The 20,818-nt window shown below is 40.8% G+C and overlaps 1 long non-coding RNA gene across 2 annotated transcripts; it reads left to right on the plus strand.

The window, feature by feature from the left end:
* The first annotated feature begins 2,479 nt into the window (after nucleotides 1-2,479).
* Nucleotides 2,480-18,428, plus strand: LOC137635663 (uncharacterized). Of its 2 annotated transcripts, XR_011042751.1 has the most exons (5): nucleotides 2,489-2,596; nucleotides 3,608-4,324; nucleotides 4,820-5,051; nucleotides 7,524-7,597; nucleotides 17,609-18,428. It is a non-coding gene; the product is annotated as an uncharacterized lncRNA (long non-coding RNA). The 2 variants fall into 2 exon arrangements; XR_011042750.1 differs by having other exon boundaries at nucleotides 2,480-4,324.
* The last annotated feature ends 2,390 nt before the right edge of the window (nucleotides 18,429-20,818 follow it).

Here is a 20,818-nt window from a genome sequence, read left to right on the forward strand (position 1 = left end):
TCCTACTCGCGTTGGCCTCGGCCAAACGAGTAAGTGAACTTCGTGGTCTCTCCTACGACGTTGCCCATTCAAGGGGATGGGGGGAGGTAACGTTCAGGTTCGTCCCCGAGTTCATTGCTAAGACTCAAAACCATGGGGTGTCGGATCCAAGATTCGACTCCTTCAGGGTAACGAGTCTACGTTCTGTAACAAATGACCCAGACCATCTGTTACTGTGGTCAGTCAGGAGTCTGAGGCGCTACCTCAAGAGAACAGCTGCAGCCTGTCCTCATGTGCAAGCTTTGTTTGTGAGCACAGGGAGGACAAAGAGGAGGGTCACCAAGAACTCCATCTCTTCATGGATTCGCAAGGTGATAAGCAGCACCTTGAATCCCGACTCTCCTCCGTCACGTCGTACCAGAGCTCACGACGTCAGGGGTGTTGCTACTTCCCTGGCCTTCAAGAGAAACTTCTCTGTGATGCAGGTTCTACAAGCTGGGGTCTGGAAACGTCAGACGACGTTCACAGCTCACTACCTGCAAGACGTGACCCACAGGAACCTCGATACGTTTTCTATCGGTCCTGTGGTGGCTGCACAACAGCTGGTCTAACCTCAGGCTCCTTATTGGACAAGTAGCAGAAGGTTGAGGGCATTGTTACCCGGTTTTAGTCTGCGTGTTTGAAAGAGTATGTCTGGCCCTTACTTCTTTCTTCATTCTCCCCTCTCTTGGGGATAGCAGCATCCAGGTCTTTGCGCAGCTGACCTCAACCTCTGCAGGTAAACCATGCTTCCTTGTGCTCCTAGTATTAGCCTTAATACTGTCGCGTCTCCCATACCCTAACGAGGTGGTATTGGGAACGTCCTAGCTTAAAGTTCTACATAGAACTCCAGGTCAACTTCCTAGGACGAGTCACGTTATTCTCCTTCACACACATCCTGGTAGGCCGCACGATGGTCAATCATGACCACGTGTGAGGGTTAGGGGCTCCCGTTCCTTGAGTTCTACAACTCGGAATTGGAGCCCCCGGGTAAAGCCGAAGCCAGAAGGCTGGGGACTTTCCGCCCTTCCTAAGGGTAAGTCACCCCATGTAAATAGCGTGGTTTGTATTAGGTTACGGAACAAATGACAAATTTCTTAGATAATTTGTATTTTTCCTACCATACAAGCCTTAGCTATTTACGCAAATGTTACCCGCCAGCCCTGACCCCCAAGTCAAGTCCTACCTTTAAGTGAATTGAGCTATTCACAGTGTGTGAGGGGGGAAGGGGTAGCTAGCTACCCCTTCCCTACCCCCCGCTAATTAGCAAGGGGTTAGTTAACCCTCGTTAGAATTTAATGGCTCGTCATTTCAGCTCCGCTAAAATAATACCCCATGTAAATAGCTAAGGTTTGTATGGTAGGAAAAATACAAATTATCTACGAAATTTGTCATGTTTGAGCTATGAGGTCTAACAGAGGTCTAACAGGTGACATCTCAGGTTCTATCTTAGCACTCGTGCAATCATCTAGGAGACACTTTGTGCTAGCTGATGCTATGTTTCTATTAAAGGTCTCAGGTCTCAGGTTAGGAAAAATACATTTCTGGGGCGGCCTGTGACGGCCGGTGAAAGGTCCTTCCTTGTACCTTTCCTAATATAAATCTTCCAAATATACTAGAGAAAGATAAAAGCATGGAATGCAGAGGTTACAACCCTCGCGCGAACACCTTGTAGGTGTCGTGTATTTAACAAAGGCGTGCGAAAACCACTATTCACAGGCTGTCTTCCATTTAGATAATCCCTTCATCAATGGGGAGGGCCGTGACAGGCCCTAGAGAACATAGTAGAACTACCCCACCGACACCGTCACAGGCCTCTTCCCAGAAATAGATTTTTCCTTCGTCAAAATCCCTTAATACTTTTAAAATTTTCTTTATATTTCTTTTTTTATATCAGTTGAAATACAGTATTGTGTAGTTATTCATTTTCTTTCATATCTCGGTTATTGATACTGAGTTTGCAAATTATATCCCATGAATTTTTGGTCTTGTTTTCAATTCTTTAGTTTTTTTATCTATCTGTTCAAAACTAGTTTGCATAGCTTAGACTAGGTAAAAGTCTAAACTTGCAAATGTAATCAATCGCTAATACTAATTAATTTTGAAAGGAAAATTCATAGCTTGCTTAACCCTTTTACCTCCGGGGTATTTGGAAATTTCCAACCCTTAACCCCTAAGGGTTTTTTTTTTTCCCAGCACATTTTGCAGTATATATTTTTTAAATTGCTCTAACAGCCTTAATTTTTGTCCTAGAGAGGTCAGGTTGGTCTCATTCTCTTGGAAAATGCCTGAATTTTCTCAAAAAATTATCAAAAAATATGAAAAACAAATTTTTATAGCATTTTTTTGCAACGACGTACCGGTACGTCCATGGGGGTAAAGGGATGGCTTTTGTGAAACGTACCAGTACGTCCTTTGGGGATAAAAGGGTTAACTTGAGCATTCAGAGCATATTTTAATTATTCTTTTTTTTAATTCCAGATTTCTACAAACAAAGAATAAGAAGCCGAGGTTGATGAGCACCGGTCTTTGATCCCAAGCAGCAAGATGAGAATGGTTTTCTCTCATGCCAAGATAAGTACTATACTATATCCTGATTCAGTTTATATAGTATTATATGGAATTCAGTTTCAAATAGCCTTCAGGTTTTTGTTGTGTCTGTAATATGAGTTATTATTATTATTATTTGCTAGGCTACAACCCTGATTGGAAAATCAAGATGCTATAAGCCCAGGGGTCGCAACAGGGAAAATAGCCTAGTGAGGAAAGGAAACTAGGAAAAATGAAATACAATATTTAATAATAGTAAAATTTGAATAAATATTTTATTTCCAATATAAACTATGAAAACTTTAAAAAAACAAGAGGAAGAGAAATGAGATAGAATAGTATGCCTGAGTGTACCCTCGAGCAAGAGAACTCTAACCCAAGACAGTGGAAGACCATGGTACAGAGGCTGCGGCACTATCCAAGACTAGAGAACAATGGTTTGATTGTGGAGTGTCCTTCTCCTAGAAGAGCTGCTTACCATAGCTAAAGAGTCTCTTGTACCCTTACCAAGAGGAAAGTAGTTCAGCTGAATAAAAAATGCCACTTCCGGAATTAAAATTGAAACGGTTAATTCAACTTGAGTGACTTACCCTTCTCTGACCCCACCTGTAAACAGTGTTTCTATATCTAGTGTGCTATGGAAAGCATTCTGATGTGGAAATGTCCCCTCAGTAATGTTAACCCTTTTACCCCCAGGCTATTTGGAAATTTCCGACCCTTAACCCCCAGGGGGTTATTTTTTTCCCAGCACATTTTGCAGTATATATTTTTTTTTAAATTGCTCTAAAAGCCCTAATTTTTGTCATAGGTCAGGTTGGTCTCATTCTCTTGGAAAATGCCTGAGTTTTCTAAAAAAATTACCAAAAATATGAAAAAAAATTTTTTTTATAGCATTTTATTGCAAGGACGTACCGGTACGTCCATGGGGGTAAAGGGATGGCTTTTGTGAAACGTACCAGTACGTCCTTTGGGGGTAAATGGGTTAAAAGTTTGGAATACAATGATATGAAAGATTATTAATTGTCTAAACTTTTTTCAGACGTGTTGGATTCAAGAGATGGAATCGTTGTATGATTCAAGATCCATTCAGTGTCATCACTATTCAACATAAATTCAACTGAGCTTCAGAGACGGTGGCGCTGTTAATCAGACGTATTTATTACCGTTCACCTCAAGATGGAAGCGCAATTGCCTGAGGGAAGAAGTCCACAGTTCATTTGCGTCGTGTGGGATCTGCTACAAAATTCATTTAAATCCCAGTACTTGAACTAAAAGAGTGTTATATTTGAAAATGGTTAACATAGCATTGGCCCAGGAAAAACTCTGTTCTAAATTTGACAATGAAAAGTACAGTGCATTGGTGACAAATGGCTTGCCGGATATTCAAGCCTGTGCAGAATTTATTGTTCGCTGTTTTCGAATGATGAAAATACTTTTGCTCCGAACTTGGATTTGGCTCCAGTAAGGACAACTTTACCAACTCTTGAGTTCAATCTACTCATGGTCACCGTTATCTCAGCTGATGGAAGAATAGCAAAGGATATGACCACCCCATGGCTGTTCCACACTCATTTTCCCTTCCAAAATACCTTGGTGCCAGTGGCAGATATGAACATTTGGTGCCCTTGTGATTCTTAGAGATTTTACACTCCATCATTTTTTAGTTGGAAGAAAAAAGACGGGGGCTGGTGTATCCACAAATTGCGAAGGCAAGATTTGGAAGCTCACTTCAAAGAGAAGTCCCTACACAGCATAGGTATATTTAATTTTTTATTTCTGTATTGTATTTAGGGAAATCTTAATCATTATATTGAGGGGGAATTCAATGCAGTCTAGTATACGTGTTTGTAGTTTTTTTATGGGTTGTGTTGCGTCTATTGAAAATACTGTTTAAATCTAAAAAAAATTTTTTATTATGGTATTGTGCCTGAATTTACCTGTGATGTTTTGCCTGTTAGAGACAAAACAGTACTCTGAAAATGAGTCTTAAGTTTCATGGGAACTGGAGTGTAGGACGTGCATGATTTTAGACGAGACGTTCATATTTTGAAGACCCTTTATTATTCATTGTAGAATAGCTTAACGAATATGGGAGTCTGCAATTAGGCTGAGAATTAGGTAAAAGACAAGGCTTGCTACCTCATAGATGCATTTATATTGAAGATAGGATTTTCTTCATATTGAGAAAGATCAGAATTAGGAAGTATTCTGGTTTGAGAGTAAGTTGATTATTGTTTTTTTCTTTTTGCAGACCTTGTGAATGATGCCCCATTTGATTTATGACTGCCCCGGTCAGCAGTGAGTGTCTGCGAGAAAGTGAGGACTCTATATCGAACAACAGAAGTTAACGATTTCATCGTGGTTGCTCGTATGGAAAAGAAGCTTCGGTTCAGGGGAAATCACGTGATCATGAGACGTAGAAGAGATTACTGATGGAGATCCCATTGGAATAATAAAAATCCCATTTAGATGAATATGCCGTGGTAAGTAGTGTGGATGTGACTTATACAAGCTGTAAGCAAACACTGTGTTCCCTTTTCCATTTTATAATCTTTTGTTAGTATCAAAACATCTTTAAATATTTTGTGCTTCATAAACCCTTTTTTGTTCCTACACACAATACAAGTGTTCGACTTCGGCAAGGCTGGAAATGGCCGGTTAAACTTTTAACGAGGTATTACCGTAGTAATTGGCGGGTGGCAAGTAGGCCACCCCCAAGGTAGCAAAACATTTGCTTTGACTTAAGCCACTGAAGAGTAAAGACATACTTTTCGGTGTCATTGTGCTGTTGTGGCCTCTCCCCTGTGAGTGTGTTATTATCAGCCTGCACAATTCCAAAGAAGGTCTTCAAGTTCTCCCTTCTCCCATGTCGTCTTTGCCGAGTATTCGCTGCAACTTCTGAAGGAAAACGAGTAAAAGTAGTCCAGGAAGTCCGATCAACAGGTGTTACGCCCTACCGTTTCTCTCCCGTTGGAGAGACATTGCTGGTTGCAGTAGTTTCAGAAACCTCCCTTCTTGAGTGAGTTCTAAGAGTTGTCTAATGGCGGGAAAAAACATTGGTTTACACAACATTAAGGAGTGTCTTGATACTCGGTGGAGGTGTTTTCACACAAATTTCTTGTGCTTGGTTTAGTGCCAGTTGTGAAGGTTGAGAGTTGACCCATAATGGGAAAAAACATCTGTTCTCACAACTTACAGACTGAGCATACCAGCACTGAATGGGAGTGCAGGGTATTACTATCCAGCAACTAGCCTTCCCTTTATTCTGGCTCCATGGGAACAGGAATACTGGATGTAGAGAATTCGTAGTTTCAGTTAAAATTACAAATAAAATTATGAAAATTTTAAAGAGGAAAAGAAATTTTTTATTTTTATTTTATTTGTAATTGTTTATTTTTTTACGATTCAATTTCATGGAAGTGATTCTGAATGTGATTTTTTTAAAAATCAAACACTTTTAAATTTAAACAAAAATATGTTGAGGTTCGAGCTGCAAGTTGGGAAGTCAGTTGGAGTCACGAGCTCACGGAAGCAACTCGCAAGTGTCACTTGTAAATTGTTCAACCTTATTTGCAGTCGTTGACTATTTTAACTAATTAGAGTGTATTTGCAACATGCTAATGCCCCCATCAGTATTTGTAAGTGCCCTGTACTTGTCGGAATAAAGTCGTCTTAAGTTCAGCATCTTGTGTGTCCGTTGGAAACCCAAATGGACTAGCGTGGGTAGGTGCTTGAATGCCATAACCGTTTTTCCAGTACAGTATCTGGATAATTGTTAGCCTGCTTACTAACTACGAACCTGAAACTATGGGGAATTGAAAACTGTGCAGTGATTCTGCCATGAAAATAAATAATATTCACTCGTGATCTACAAGAATTCCCTACACTGGATGATCTACCCTGGTAGCTGCATAACGATCCTCAACGTGGGATCTCCTCACCTTGGGGAAGTCTGTTGTCCATAGACGTATCGGGGAGGTATGGGACGCCCACCTGAGTATCCAATCCGTCTCTGGGATATGATACACAGAAGAATCTCGCCTGCTTTTTAACCTACCTGTTGCTACTTTGAAAGTTTTCCAAATGAGTTTGGCAAAGTGCTCGGTGTTGTTGATGAAGAGCAATGCTTCTTTTGAAGTAATTTGCATTTATCCTCACTATACAGAGCTTAGTTCTTTAACCCTTTTACCCCCTAAGGACTTACTGGTACGTTTCACAAAACCCATCCCTTTACCCCCATGGACGTACCGGTATGTCCTTGCAAAAAAATGCTATAAAATTTTTTTTTTCATATTTTTGATACTTTTTTGAGAAAATTCAGGCATTTTCCAAGAGAATGAGACCAACCTGACCTCTCTATGACAAAAATTAAGGCTGTTAGAGCAATTTAAAAAAAATATACTGCAAAATGTGCTGGGGAAAAAATAACCCCTTGTGGGTTAAGGGTTGGAAATTTCCAAAGAGCCTGGGGGTAAAAGGGTTAAGTTACATTTCCCACATCAACCCTCCTGTCTCAACCACTCCGAAAGTCCTAGGATCAAAGTCCAAGTGGGACCTCAGCGGCCTGTCTAGTGGGCGGAGCTTACCTGCAACCCCATAGCTGTAAGGTTAAAGTAAGAGCTCAGTGTGCTGGCAGGTGGGCGGGGGCTTACCCGTGATCCCGCTAACTCACAACCGCTATCTCGTCAAGTTTTTAACGGCCGTATCCAGCTCCATTGAAACTCCACTCCTATTATAATACTCAGGTTTGTAAAGAAAAAAGCAAATTACTTGAAAATGTGCGAGTTTTCCTAATTGCTTTCATAATCATTATAAACGTGTAAAGTGTTTTGTAATATTTTCTAACCTGTGTAGTATCTATTTACTGGACTTGTTTTGTATTATTATTTTTTTACCTTATTTGATTTTGGATTTTATACATGAGCATAGATTTATGTGTTCCTTTTTATCCACAGAACTTTGGTTAGATTTGAAGAGAGCCAAATTGACTATATGGACTTGCAGTTCATCAGAATTTCAATATCTCCTGGTAAGTAGTGTAAATATGTTTTATTCTTAATAAAGTTTACAGAAGAGAAGTCATGGTGAAAAGTTCTAGTAAACCTTTTATTATTATTATTATTACTATCCAAGCTACAACCCTCGTTGGAAAAGCAAGATGCTACAAGCCCAGGGGCTCCAACAGGGAAAAATAGTCCAGTGAGGAAAGGAAATAAGGAAATAAATAAATGAAGAGAACAAATTAACAATAAATTATTCTAAAAAAAGTAACAATGTCAAAACAAACATGCCATATATAAACTATTAACAACATCAAAAACAGATATGTCATATATAAACTATAAAAAGACTCATGTCAGCCTGGTCAACAAAAAAGCATTTGCTCCAACTTTGAACTTTTGAAGTTCTACTCATTCAACTACCCGATTAGGAAGATCATTCCACAACTTAGTAACAGCTGGAATAAAACTTCTAGAGTACTGCGTAGTATTGAGCCTCATGATGGAGAAGGCCTGGCTATTAGAATTAACTGCCTGCCTAGTATTACGAATAGGATAGAATTGTCCAGGGAGATCTGAATGTAAAGGATGGTCAGAGTTATGAAAAATCTCATGCAACATGCATAATGAACTAATTGAACGACAGTGCCAGCGATTAATATCTAGATCAGGAATAAGAAATTTAATAGACCGTAAGTTTCTGTCCAACGAATTAGGATGAGAATCAGCAGCTGAGCACCAGACAGGAGAACAATACTCAAAACAAAGTAGAGTAAAAGAATTAAAACACTTCTTCAGAATAGGTTGATCACCGAAAATCTTTAAAGACTTTCTCAATAAGCCTATTTTTTGTGCAATTGAAGAAGACACAGACCTTATATGTTTCTCAAAAGTAATACCTTTGGAAATTTTGTCATTAGAAGTAAGGTGAACATATATTTGCTAGGCTACCAGGAAGCTGCCCCGAGTGCAAGATGATATTGGGAACTGGGATGGAACAGAACTAGAAATTCCACATAAATAACCATGAATTCATTGGTGTAAAAAGTGGATTAAAGTTCTTCAGGATATGAAATAATGCTAGCTTCATGTTAGACGATTCATATGCTGTTTTGTTCGTGGGGGGAGGGGGGGGAATAGAGCGTTATATCATTTTGTAAGGTGTTGCTGAAGATTTGTGTAAGGTAAATGCAAAATAGTTTCCCATATCTTCAGTAGTGATAGACAAGGAGGTCTTTCCTCCAAGTAATTGCTTCGGTTTAATTATAGGTGTCATAATACAGGAACCTTTAATATTATGCTCACTCTTCTTAATCTAGCAGGATGTAGGGAGTTTCCCCTCTATGAAAAGTTATAGTTACTTCATTTCACCCTAAAAATGTTTGTGAGGAGGAAGCCGACATACAAAGAAAATCTTTGAAAAAAGGTGAAAAGAGCAGACACAAAATATCACACAGAACAAACAAGTTGCGGAGAAGGAATGAAGCGGCAAGGTCGTATGGGAGCACTGAAAAGTGATAGGATATGTAACGGCTCCTCACTTATCCTTCCCGTTAGAGGATTAGACAGGGAAAGGTTTATTCGGGGTGCAGATGTACGTCAGAGAGTGAATGAAGGTTGCAAAGTGTTGGGGGCAGCTAAGGGAGTAGTAAAAAATAGAGGGTTGGGCATGAATGTAAAGAGAGTTCTATATGAGAAAGTGATTGTACCAACTGTGATGTATGGATCAGAGTTGTGGGGAATGAAAGTGATGGAGAGACAGAAATTGAATGTGTTTGAGATGAAGTGTCTGAGGAGTATGGCTGGTGTATCTCGAGTAGATAGGGTTAGGAACGAGGTGGTGAGGGTGAGAACGGGTGTAAGAAATGAGTTAGCGGCTAGAGTGGATATGAATGTGTTGAGGTGGTTTGGCCATGTTGAGAGAATGGAGAATGGCTGTCTGCTAAAGAAGGTGATGAATGCAAGAGTTGATGGGAGAAGTACAAGAGGAAGGCCAAGGTTTGGGTGGATGGATGGTGTGAAGAAAGCTCTGGGTGATAGGAGGATAGATGTGAGAGAGGCAAGAGAGCGTGCTAGAAATAGGAATGAATGGCGAGCGATTGTGACGCAGTTCCGGTAGGCCCTGCTGCTTCCTCCGGTGCCTTAGATGACCGCGGAGGTAGCAGCAGTAGGGGACTCAGCAGTATGAAGCTTCATCTGTGGTGGAAATGTGGGAGGGTGGGCTGTGGCACCCTAGCAGTACCAGCTGAACTCGGCTGAGTCCCTGGTTAGGCTGGAGGAACATAGAGAGTAGAGGTCCCCTTTTTTTGTTTTGTTCTTGTTGATGTCGGCTACCCCCCAAAATTGGGGGAAGTGCCTTTGGTATATGGATGGATGGCAGATACCTATGGTTATCTTAGGATACGTCCCTGATTATACACAATATCTTCAGATAGTTGTCCCGGGGGTTAGAACCTTGTTATACCTGACGGTAATTCTCTTTTAATATCAATCGCAGAAATATTATACAGTAGAAAGTTGCTGGAGGGAACTTCCATCAGGATGACATGGCTATCTCACCCAAAAATAGATTTTTCCTACGTCAAAATCCCTTTTATATCTTTCCGTTAGGGAACTCCCACAGTTATTCAAGCTTTTCAGTCAGACCCACTTCAGATTGGCATCTGAAGTGCTTGCTCAGGCCTTATTCGTATTCATCCCAATTTCGTTTGGTATATATTAGCTTATAATTCTTGTCATGTGTTTTCGTCCTAACTATTATTGACTAAACAGACATGAAGAAAATGGTTTTTATGATATGAAACACTATTTTATTATTATTGCTGTATGTTATTGAAATCATTATAACTTTATTATAAATATATCATATCCAAGATGCAAAGAAGTTTAATGGACTTTGTAGTACAGGATTACCTTTGATTGAGGAATGTATTGCTTAGTTCCAGAAAATTATTATTTCAAGTGTTGTTATTATTTCCGGACTTTGAAATGGCTCACACGATAGATTTCATGTTAGTTAAAGATGGAATAGCTAGCGAGATAAACTTCAAAAGTTTAGATAATCTGTTTTTTGAAGATGAATTATACAGATAGGCTTCGTAAATAATTGAGATATTATGTTGAAGATAGACAAGTTCAGTAATGCATATTGCTTATATATTTATAAAATAAAAGTCTTGAATGGAACTTGAGAGAATTATAAAAACAATTTTAATGATAAAATTTGTAATTTCTATACTCACCTGATGTTCATAATACTTAATAGATATTTTAATTATTGGTTATGTATGCTGGCTGATGGCATCATTATCCGGATGACAGTACATTTCTGCTCGCTTGCAAGCTCAGTTAGTAGCTCACTACTTATTTACTTTGGGTAAATACTAACACTTACTTTTTCAATATTAATCTTACCCGATGATCATGTAGCTGTCAACTCTGTTGCCCGACAGAAATCTACGGTCGGGATACGCCAGCGATCGCTATACAGGTGGGGGTGTACACAACAGCGCCATCTGTGAGCAGGTACTCAAGTACTTCTTGTCAACAAGAACTCAATTTTTCCTCTGTTGTGCCACCGGCTAGACCTACTTGGATACGCTGTTGATTCTGGAGTTATTGTTCACGATTTGGTGATGTTTTTGCTCTAGAATTTAGCCTTCGCTATTCAGGAAGCTTTATCATTAGCTTAGCAAGCTTTTGGAATTAATTTGAATTAATTATGGTGACGAAGAGAGTATGGACTCTCTTTCACTTTTAAATGGCCGACCCTTCCCTTAGACGGAAGTGTTGGTGTCGAAGAGAGTATAGACTCTCTTTCACTTTTTTTTTTTTTTTTTTTTTTCACCCACCCTTCCCTTTGACGGAAGTGTGTTTAGGTATTTTGCTTAACAAAGTTATAGATTTATTTTATATCTCTCCGCCATTTATAGGCCTCTTCGATTAACTTTCCATTTATTATAAACTTATAAAAATTAATTTTTATGTTTGTTTATATGCGACCTTTCCTAATAGTAGGCGGTCCTTACTTGGAACCGAAGTTAATTAACATTGAGCCCGTCATATCGTTTTTCCTGTTAAGAATTTATGCTATTTTAATTTTAATGTTTTTGAAAGAATTTCTTTGATAGTCTCGTACTGTTTTCAAAGTTGAACTAACGTTTTGTTTAGTCTCCGCAGTTGTTGACGTTCAGAACGTTCAACTTGCGCTCTATCGTTACGATAGAGAGAGAGTATTTCACGGTTTCACGTTGCAGTAAGAGTAAACCGATTCTAGCGTTTCGTTCATTCTTTCTTAGCTTAAATGGTTTTAATTCTAATAAAGGAACTTTTTATTTGGGAAACCTTTCAGTTTTTTTCCTTTAACAAATAATATGTTTTAACGATATATATAATTGGGCTCATCTCTCAGGTTCTAAGTCAAGAGAGAGAGAGAGAGAGATAGAGACGGAGGGAGAGAGAGGAGGATAAACGTTTCGTTCAAGCGGGTAACGTTGTTCTCATTTTTTGCTCTTCTCCCTAGTCGCTATAGGGGAAGAAGGTAAAACGTTTCTAGAGTTTTATTCTTGCTCCCAGGCTTTATGCGGTGAGAGATTTTAAACGTAGTTTATTTGATCTAGTGTTTAGTCTCTTTTCCAGCCACTGAATTCTTTATCTTTCATTATGTTTTTCTGTTACATTGTAATACTGTTTTCGCAATTACTACCTTTTAATGAAGGATAGGATTGCGTGTTTCAGGTACAAACCACTTAAAGTTTCGAGTTCAGTGAAATAAGTGCAAACAGAAAATCAAAAGTGATAAAGTGATATGCGCAAAGTGTTACAGTTTTGCGTTCGAGGGTTCGTCTGTTCGTGCCAGTTGTTCACCTAGTCCGATACCTCTTACAAGCTCCCAAGCCCAGGGGAGAAGTAATGTCGAAGGACTTATGGGTTCCACAGGCCTTGATCAACGAACAGACGTTTCCCCCCGTGGTTTCGGGTGTATCTACACACGTTGCCGATGTGATCACCCCACCCACACAAAGACGAGAGAGCCCTTTTATTCCTCGTCTGCGGAAGAGGTTTCTCGCAGAAACCATGGACCAAATCTTGCAGCTTTTAAGTGCAAGTCGGTCCCTTCCGCGCAAGTCCAACGGCCTAGGTGTAGCCACTGGGTCAGTTCGGACTCGCTGCAGTACGACAACTGCACACCTCCCAAGAGAGGCAAGGTGGTACCGCAACAGGCAGTAACTCCGTCTGTTGCCGCACCAGCTGTTTTAGACCCTCAGTCACAACGGACAGTAGCTCCGTTTGTTGTTGTCTTTCATAGACCCTTGTGGTCCATGCTGCAGACTATACAGTCTCAGCTTGCTCCTTCATGCAGGAGTATTATGCTGGAAGGTTGACAATGCACCTGTTAACCTACAACCCGCCGAGGTTGTGCGCTCAGCAGATACTGCGGCTGCCTGCTCCCACCCTCCACCTGTGAGAGCTCCACCACCGATGCGCAGTCCACCCTGCCAGACGCATGTTCTTGCTGCACCATCTGCTAACATGCGTGAGCTACCGCATCAGCAGTGGGAAGGTTCTGTAGAGCTGCCGGGTTCCAGCACGATGCGGCATTCTCCGCAGCCCATGCAGCATGCTCTGCATACCTTACAGCATGCTCCGCATACCATGCAGCATGAGCCGCATACCTTACAGCATGCTCCGCATACCATACCGCATGCTCCTCAACCCACCGCAGCCCCTCCCACGCACCAGCACTCTGCTTTTGTTGTTGCCAGCTCCCACACTCCGACTGCGGAGAAGGTTGACGGTGCACCCGTGGGCCTACACCTCCCACGGTTGTGCGCCCGGCATGGCTTCCTGCTCTCACACTCTTGTTGTGAGAGCTCCTCCACCCATGCACAGTCAACCCTGCCAGATGTATGATGACTACCACACACAGAGCACTCCGTTGCCGTGCGTGAGCTACCACAAGCTGCCGTATTTTGACACGGTGTGTCAGCCTCCGCAACACACTGTGGTTACCGCCACTCGCCAGCAGCAAACTAGTCAGTCAGGAGTTGAGGCTTCCCCACACAACTTTGGTTGTTGCCAACTCACAAACTGTCATACAGTTACATGACGTTGCCTTCTGGTCTGCTACTCATACACCAGTGCTGTATGTCCTCACGCTCCTGTTGTGGTTGACAGTTCAGTTTTTGACAGTTCACAGACTGTCAAGCAGTTTCATAACGTTGCCTTCTGGTCTGCTGCTTTTGCACCAGTGAAACCCTCACTGAGAGAACCTAGCTTTTCTCGGATATGGTTCCTGTAGATGAGAAGGTGCTGTTCTCCCTCCTTCTGATATTCCCTTGAGGACTCTGTCATTTGGAGAGGAGCCTTAAGCTGCTTAGCCTCCTATGGACTTTTATTTAAGCATAACATGCTTCCAGGGAGGGTAAATGGTTCCGCTTCAGTCGCTAACCCCGTCTGTTGCCACACCTGCTCCCATAGACCTTGGGCTTTGTTGCAAGACATGCAGTCCAAGCTTAGTCCTTGATAGAGGATTTTTTACAGAGAAGACCCTTCTTGCCAACGACCTTCCTACCGGTTGGTTGTACGCCCTGTTGACGCTGAGGTATCTTACTCACGTCCGCCAGTTGAGATGGTTCCTCCACCGGTGCGACCCAGTGTGGGTTGCCAGTCGCACGTTGATGTTATGCTACTCTCGGAGGTGGTTGTGGACGTTCAGTGTGTCACTGGGAAGACGTTCAACAACCAGCAGAGGTGACTTGTTGTGACGCAGTGCGGCAACTCAGCAACCCGATTAGGGGTTGTCTGTACTACCCAGACAGTCTAGACAGTTTCGGGTTGTCGCTGTACTTCCTCGCTTCCCCATGGTTGACAGTTCACAGACTGTGCAGCAGTACCATGATCTTGTGTCCGGCTCCGTCACGCATCCACCAGTGCGACCGGATTCAGCGAGTCAGACGTTGCCCACTCCGTTGCCGTTTCCTCATCAGTTTCGGATGAGGAACCCTCTGATGAGGACATGGCTGAACAAGAAGATCAATCCCCAGCCCTGCTATCCATCCAGAAGATGCTGAAGAAGGAATACGGCCCTGTCAGGCTGTGGATGAGTCTGGTTAGGACACTGTCATCCGTGGTGCATTTGGTGTCACTTGGAAGACTACACCTCCGTCCTCTTCGGTTTCATCTAGCTCTTCACTGGAAAAGGACAAGACGCTAGAAGCGGTCTCGATCCCGGTTTCCGGAAGATAAGTCTGGTCTAACCTGAGGAAAGGACTTTATCAACCTTTTATAGGGTCTTCCCCTGACTGTTCAGACTCCCAACCACGTTCTCTTCTCAGACGCATCGGACGTAGGCTGGGGTGCGACCTTAGGCGGTAGGGAATGCTCGGGATTATGGAACTCGCGTCAAAGGACAATGCATTTTCACTGCAAGAAGCTTCTGGCAGTAAGTCTGACCTGGAAAAGCTTCAGGTCTCTCCTTCAAGACAAAGTAATGGAGGTCAACACGGACAACTCCCTGCTTTGATGTTCATCTCCTAGCAAGGAGGGACCTACTCTCTGACATGGTGCGAGTTCGCTAGTGACCTCCTCTCCTGTTCAACAGGTCTAGACTTTTCACTAGTAACAAATTTCTTCCAAGGCAACTTGAATGTCTTAGCAGTTTGTCTCAGTAGGAAGGGACAATAATTCCAACATATTGGACCCTCCACAGAGATGTATGCAAGAGACTTTGGGTCACCTGGGGCCATCCAACCATAGATCTCTTCGCAACCTCGATGTCCAAGAGGCTCTCAACAGACCCAGCAGTGGTTCTTTTAGATGCCTTTCTACTAGATTAGTCTCATCTAGATCTATATGCATTCCCTCCGTTCTAGTTTGTCAACAAGGTACTGCAGAAGTTCGCCTCTCACATTGGGACAAAGTTGACTCTAGTTGCTTCCCTCTGGCCCGCGAGAGAATAACTTACCGAGGTACTTCGATGGCTAGTAGACGTGCCCAGAACTCTTCCCCTAAGGGTGGACCTGCTACGTCTGCCACGCGTAAGAAGGTACTCCAAGGCCCCCACGCTCTTCGTCTCACTGCCTTCAGAGTATCGAAAGACTCTCGAGAACTAGAGGTTTTTCGAAGGAGGCAACCAGAGCGATTGTTAGAGCAAGGAGAACATCCACACTTAGAGTCTACCAATCGAAGTGGGGAATCTTCCTAAACTGGTGCAAGTCAGTATCCGTATCCTCGACCAGTACCTCTGTAACTCAAATAGCTGACTTCCTCTTATATCTGAGAAAAGAGCGATCTCTTTCAGCTCCCACTTTCAAGGGTTACAGAAGCATGTTGGCATCAGTCTTCCGTCACAGAGGCTTAGATCTTTTTAACAATAAAGATCTACAGGACCTCCTTAAGTCTTTTGAGACCACGAAGGAGCGTCGTTTGGTTACACCTGGTTGGAATTTAGACGTGGTTCTAAGATTCCTTATGTTAGACAGGTTCGAACCACTTCAATCAGCCTCCCTGAAAGATCTCACCTTTAAGACTCTTTTCCTGATATGCTTTACCAGCTAAAAGAGTCAGTGAGATTCATGCCTTCAGCAAGAACATCGGATTTTCATCCGAAACGGCTACATGTTCTACATCTTGGTTTTCTAGCCAAACACGAGCTGCCTTCTCGGCCTTGACCAATATCGTTCGTTATTCCAAACTTATCGATATGGTTGGAAAGGAACTAGAAAGAGTATTATGTCCTGTAGAGCTCTTAAGTTCTATTTTAAAAAACCTTTATGAGGCCCGTCTGAAGCTTTATGGTGTTCAGTTAAGAATTCATCTTTGCCTATGTCAGAGAATTCTTTATCCTACTATTTTCAGACTGTTAATACGAGAAGCTCATTCCCTTCTGAATGAGGAAGACCAAGCTTGGCTGAAGGTAAGGACACACGAAGTTAGAGCTATCACAACTACCGTGACCTTTTAATAAAATAGATCTCTGCAAAATATTTTCGACGCAACCTTTTGGAAAAGCTAATCAGTGTTCGCGTCTTTTATCTTAAGAATGTCCAGTCTCTTTACGAGAACTGCTACACTCTGGGACCATTCGTAGCAACGAGTGCAGTAGTGGTGGGGCTCCGCCACTACAATTCCCTAATTCCAGAACCTTTTTAATCTTTCTCTTGAAATATTTCTGGGTTGTCCGGAAGGCTAAGAAGCCTTCCGCATCCTGGTTGATTTGGCGGGTGGTCAAATTCTTTCTTGAGAAGCGCCTAGATTAGAGGTTGTGATGAGGTCCTTTAGTATGGGTTGCAGCCCTTAATACTTCAGCACCTAGGAGTCGCTCAGCATCCTAAGAGGATCGCTAGGCTCAGTAAGGAAGACGTACTTAAAAAGGCAGAGTAATGGTTCAAGTCGACTTCCTTACCAGGTACTTATTTATTTTATGTTTGTTATTTTGAATAACGGCTAAAATAAGATACGGGATACTTAGCTTCTTTGTTAACATGTATGCTGGTCTCCACCCACCACCCTGGGTGTGAATCAGCTACATGATCATCGGGTAAGATTAATATTGAAAAATGTTATTTTCATTAGTAAAATAAATTTTTGAATATACTTACCCGATGATCATGAATTTAAGGACCCGCCCTTCCTCCCCATAGAGAACCAGTGGACCGAGGAGAAAATTGAGTTCTTGTTGACAAGAAGTACTTGAGTACCTGCTCACAGATGGCGCTGTTGTGTACACCCCCACCTGTATAGCGATCGCTGGCGTATCCCGACCGTAGATTTCTGTCGGGCAACAGAGTTGACAGCTACATGATCATCGGGTAAGTATATTCAAAAATTTATTTTACTAATGAAAATAACATTTTATTACCTGGAATGTGATTCAATTGGCCATCTTTAGCTGATACAGCAACAATAAAAAAAATATTTATAAAGCTATATATATATCCAGGGAGGTTCATAGAGATGCTTATTATAAAAATTTCCCATATCTGTTATTTTAAAATGTTTTCAAAAACATGGTTAGAATATTTTATTTTATTTTTCAGATTACAGTATTGACATCCGCATGAAGTTAAAAGTACAGTATTGACGACACCGCTGAAGAATTGTTTGATGGAAAGATCCACCGCTTTTCTACAAGGAACACCATTGCTTTTTGACAAGAATGATTGATGTCTATTTTTATATATGTGTGTATGTTTCTTCAAAAAGGCCCATAAAAGAAATAAAGGAAATATAAATAAATCACTATATTTTGACCAATACACATTGGCCCTCTTGTGTATTGTTTAAAATATAGTGATTTATTTATATTTTCTTTGTTTCTTTTATGGGCCGTTTTGAAGAAACATGTTAAACTGTACGATTACAGTTATAAGTAAGATTCGCATGTGTGTGATCGATGCATGATCGTCTGAATGTTAGTTATTTCACTGATGATCGATGATTATGTTGAGAAATTTATACGTTCTTACTTGAAAGTGGTCTTATGCTTATCAGTGGCTGAGTGGGTATATTAACTGAACTGGGTCTTTATATTGATTGATAGGTGCATTTATATGTTCAATATTGATTTGTTCTTCCTTTCCAAAGATCTAAGTCTGTTTGACCTAAACTGTTCTGTCAATATCATTATTCATTATTATTACTAGGCAAGGTACAACCCTGGCAAAATGCCTCAAGTCCAAGAGGGAAAAATGAGTTGGATATAATTAATGATTAAAGTGTTTTAACCCTTTTACCCCCAAAGGACGTACTGGTACGTTTCACAAAACCCATCCCTTTACCCCCATGGACGTACCGGTACGTCCTTGCAAAAAAATGCCATAAAATTTTTTTTTTCCACATTTTTGATATTTTTTTTTTTTTGAAAAAATTCAGGCATTTTCCAAGAGAATGAGACCAACCTAACCTCTCTATGACAAAAATTAAGGCTGTTAGAGCAATTTAAAAAAAATATACTGCAAAATGTGCTGGGAAAAAAATAACCCCTTGAGGGTTAAGGGTTGGAAATTTCCAAAGAGCCTGGGGGTAAAAGGGTTAAGATCAGTAACAACGTTTAAAGTAGATCAGTCATATATACAATATAGAACTATACATATCAACCGGGTCAACAGAAAAGCATATATACAAAAAGTTTGTTTTCTGTAGTTTTTAAAGTTCAAGGTTTAGTTGAAGGGCCATTATAGGGTTTTAAAAATGGGTCCTCCAAGTGCATATAATTTCTTTTCATTTTAACATTTCCAGAGACACATACAGTACATACTTGATTTTATAATGTCAATCCCAGTTAGTTATCTTCAAAATGATTTTGTGTAGAGTATTCTCCTCCCAAATCATTTTAACTTTTAAGTAACTTTGGTTTATTTTTCAATGAGTTTGATGTGTATTTAGTAGATTTTCACATTTTTTTTTTTAATAGAAAAATGTTCAGTTTTGATAGAAAAAGATCAGATGAATGTGGATGAAAGTAATTTAGGTCCCAAGGATAGAATTTGATAGCAAAAATATCAGAGGAAAGCAACTCTTTGGTATTGGAATACTTTAATTTGTATTTATGGTAGAATGCGTTGTGAAAGATTTGAATGGGAGAATTTGTGTAACATGTAAAAAGATTTTGTAGAATTTTGTAAGGTTCTTGTTTCGTATTATTTGTATTTTGTGACAATATAGCTTGGTGAGAAATTATAATGTTCCAAAGGTTTAGAGATGCCAGCGAGCTTAAAGCTTTTTATAGATTTCAAGGGATAAGGTAGTTTATCATGTAAATATAATGTTCGCAATTATGAATATTCCCTATTGTTAGGACAATGAAAATTATACAGCGTAGATTCATCAGTATCAAATTTGTTGTAATTATGTAGCTGTCAACATTAAGTTTTGATTCCTTTGGGATAGATACAGACAAATACTCTTTGAACCGTTATTGAAAAATTAATCAGAATGCCATGAAATTTTACTTTTTATGATCAGTAAGTTAGGAATAGTTTAATTTAATTCTGTCAGTTTTGCTGTTTCCAGAAAGTAAGGGTTAGTTTCTTATTACTTCTTGGAGATTTTCAGCTACATTTGTTATACTTTGGTTTATACTCAAGCTTTTTATTTTAATTTTTGAATGGTTAGTGAATCGTTTACGCATATCTCAAGTTATCTGTGAAGAATTACATACTGTACATGATTATCTTAAGCTTCCAGTTCCAGGTATAGTGTTAGTCACCTTTTTTCTCGAACAGTTTTGTCTTTCAAAAAAGCTAGCCAATTTTATAAGACTCACGTTACCCTTGAAGAAACACTCTTGAAGAATTTTGCAGAATCAGCTTTATTGAAATAAATGATATAGCCCTTGTATAATAGCACAAGAAGGAAAGCACTTAAAATGTTTTATATTAAAGAATGAGTTATACATACATATACCAAGGCACTTCCCCCAATTTTGGGGGGTAGCCGACACCAACAATGAAACAAAACAAAAAGGGGGCCTCTATTCTCTACGTTCCTTCAGCCTAACCAGGGACTCAACCGAGTTCAGCTGGTACTGCTAGGGTGCCACAGCCCAACCTCCCACATTATCCACCACAGATGAAGCTTCATAATGCTGAGTCCCCTACTGCTGCTACCTCCGCGGTCATCTAAGGCACCGGAGGAAGCAGCAGGGCCCACTGGAACTGCTCACAATCGCTCGCCATTCATTCCTATTTCTAGCACGCTCTCTTGCCTCTCTCACATCTATCCTCCTATCACCCAGAGCTTTCTTCACACCATCCATCCACCCAAACCTTGGCCTTCCTCTTGTACTTCTCCCATCAACTCTTGCATGCATCACCTTCTTTAGCAGACAACCATTTTCCATTCTCTCAACATGGCCAAACCACCTCAACACATTCATATCCACTCTAGCCGCTAACTCATTTCTTACACCCGTTCTCTCCCTGACCACTTCGTTCCTAACCCTATCTACTCGAGATACACCAGCCATACTCCTTAGACACTTCATCTCAAACACATTCAATTTCTGTCTCTCCATCACTTTCATTCCCCACAACTCCGATCCATACATCACAGTTGGTACAATCACTTTCTCATATAGAACTCTCTTTACATTCATGCCCAACCCTCTATTTTTTACTACTCCCTTAACTGCCCCCAACACTTTGCAACCTTCATTCACTCTCTGACGTACATCTGCTTCCACTCCACCATTTGCTGCAACAATAGACCCCAAGTACTTAAACTGATCCACCTCCTCAAGTAACTCT

This window comes from Palaemon carinicauda, unplaced genomic scaffold, assembly GCF_036898095.1.
Source record: "Palaemon carinicauda isolate YSFRI2023 unplaced genomic scaffold, ASM3689809v2 scaffold158, whole genome shotgun sequence".
Lineage (NCBI taxonomy): Eukaryota > Metazoa > Arthropoda > Malacostraca > Decapoda > Palaemonidae > Palaemon > Palaemon carinicauda.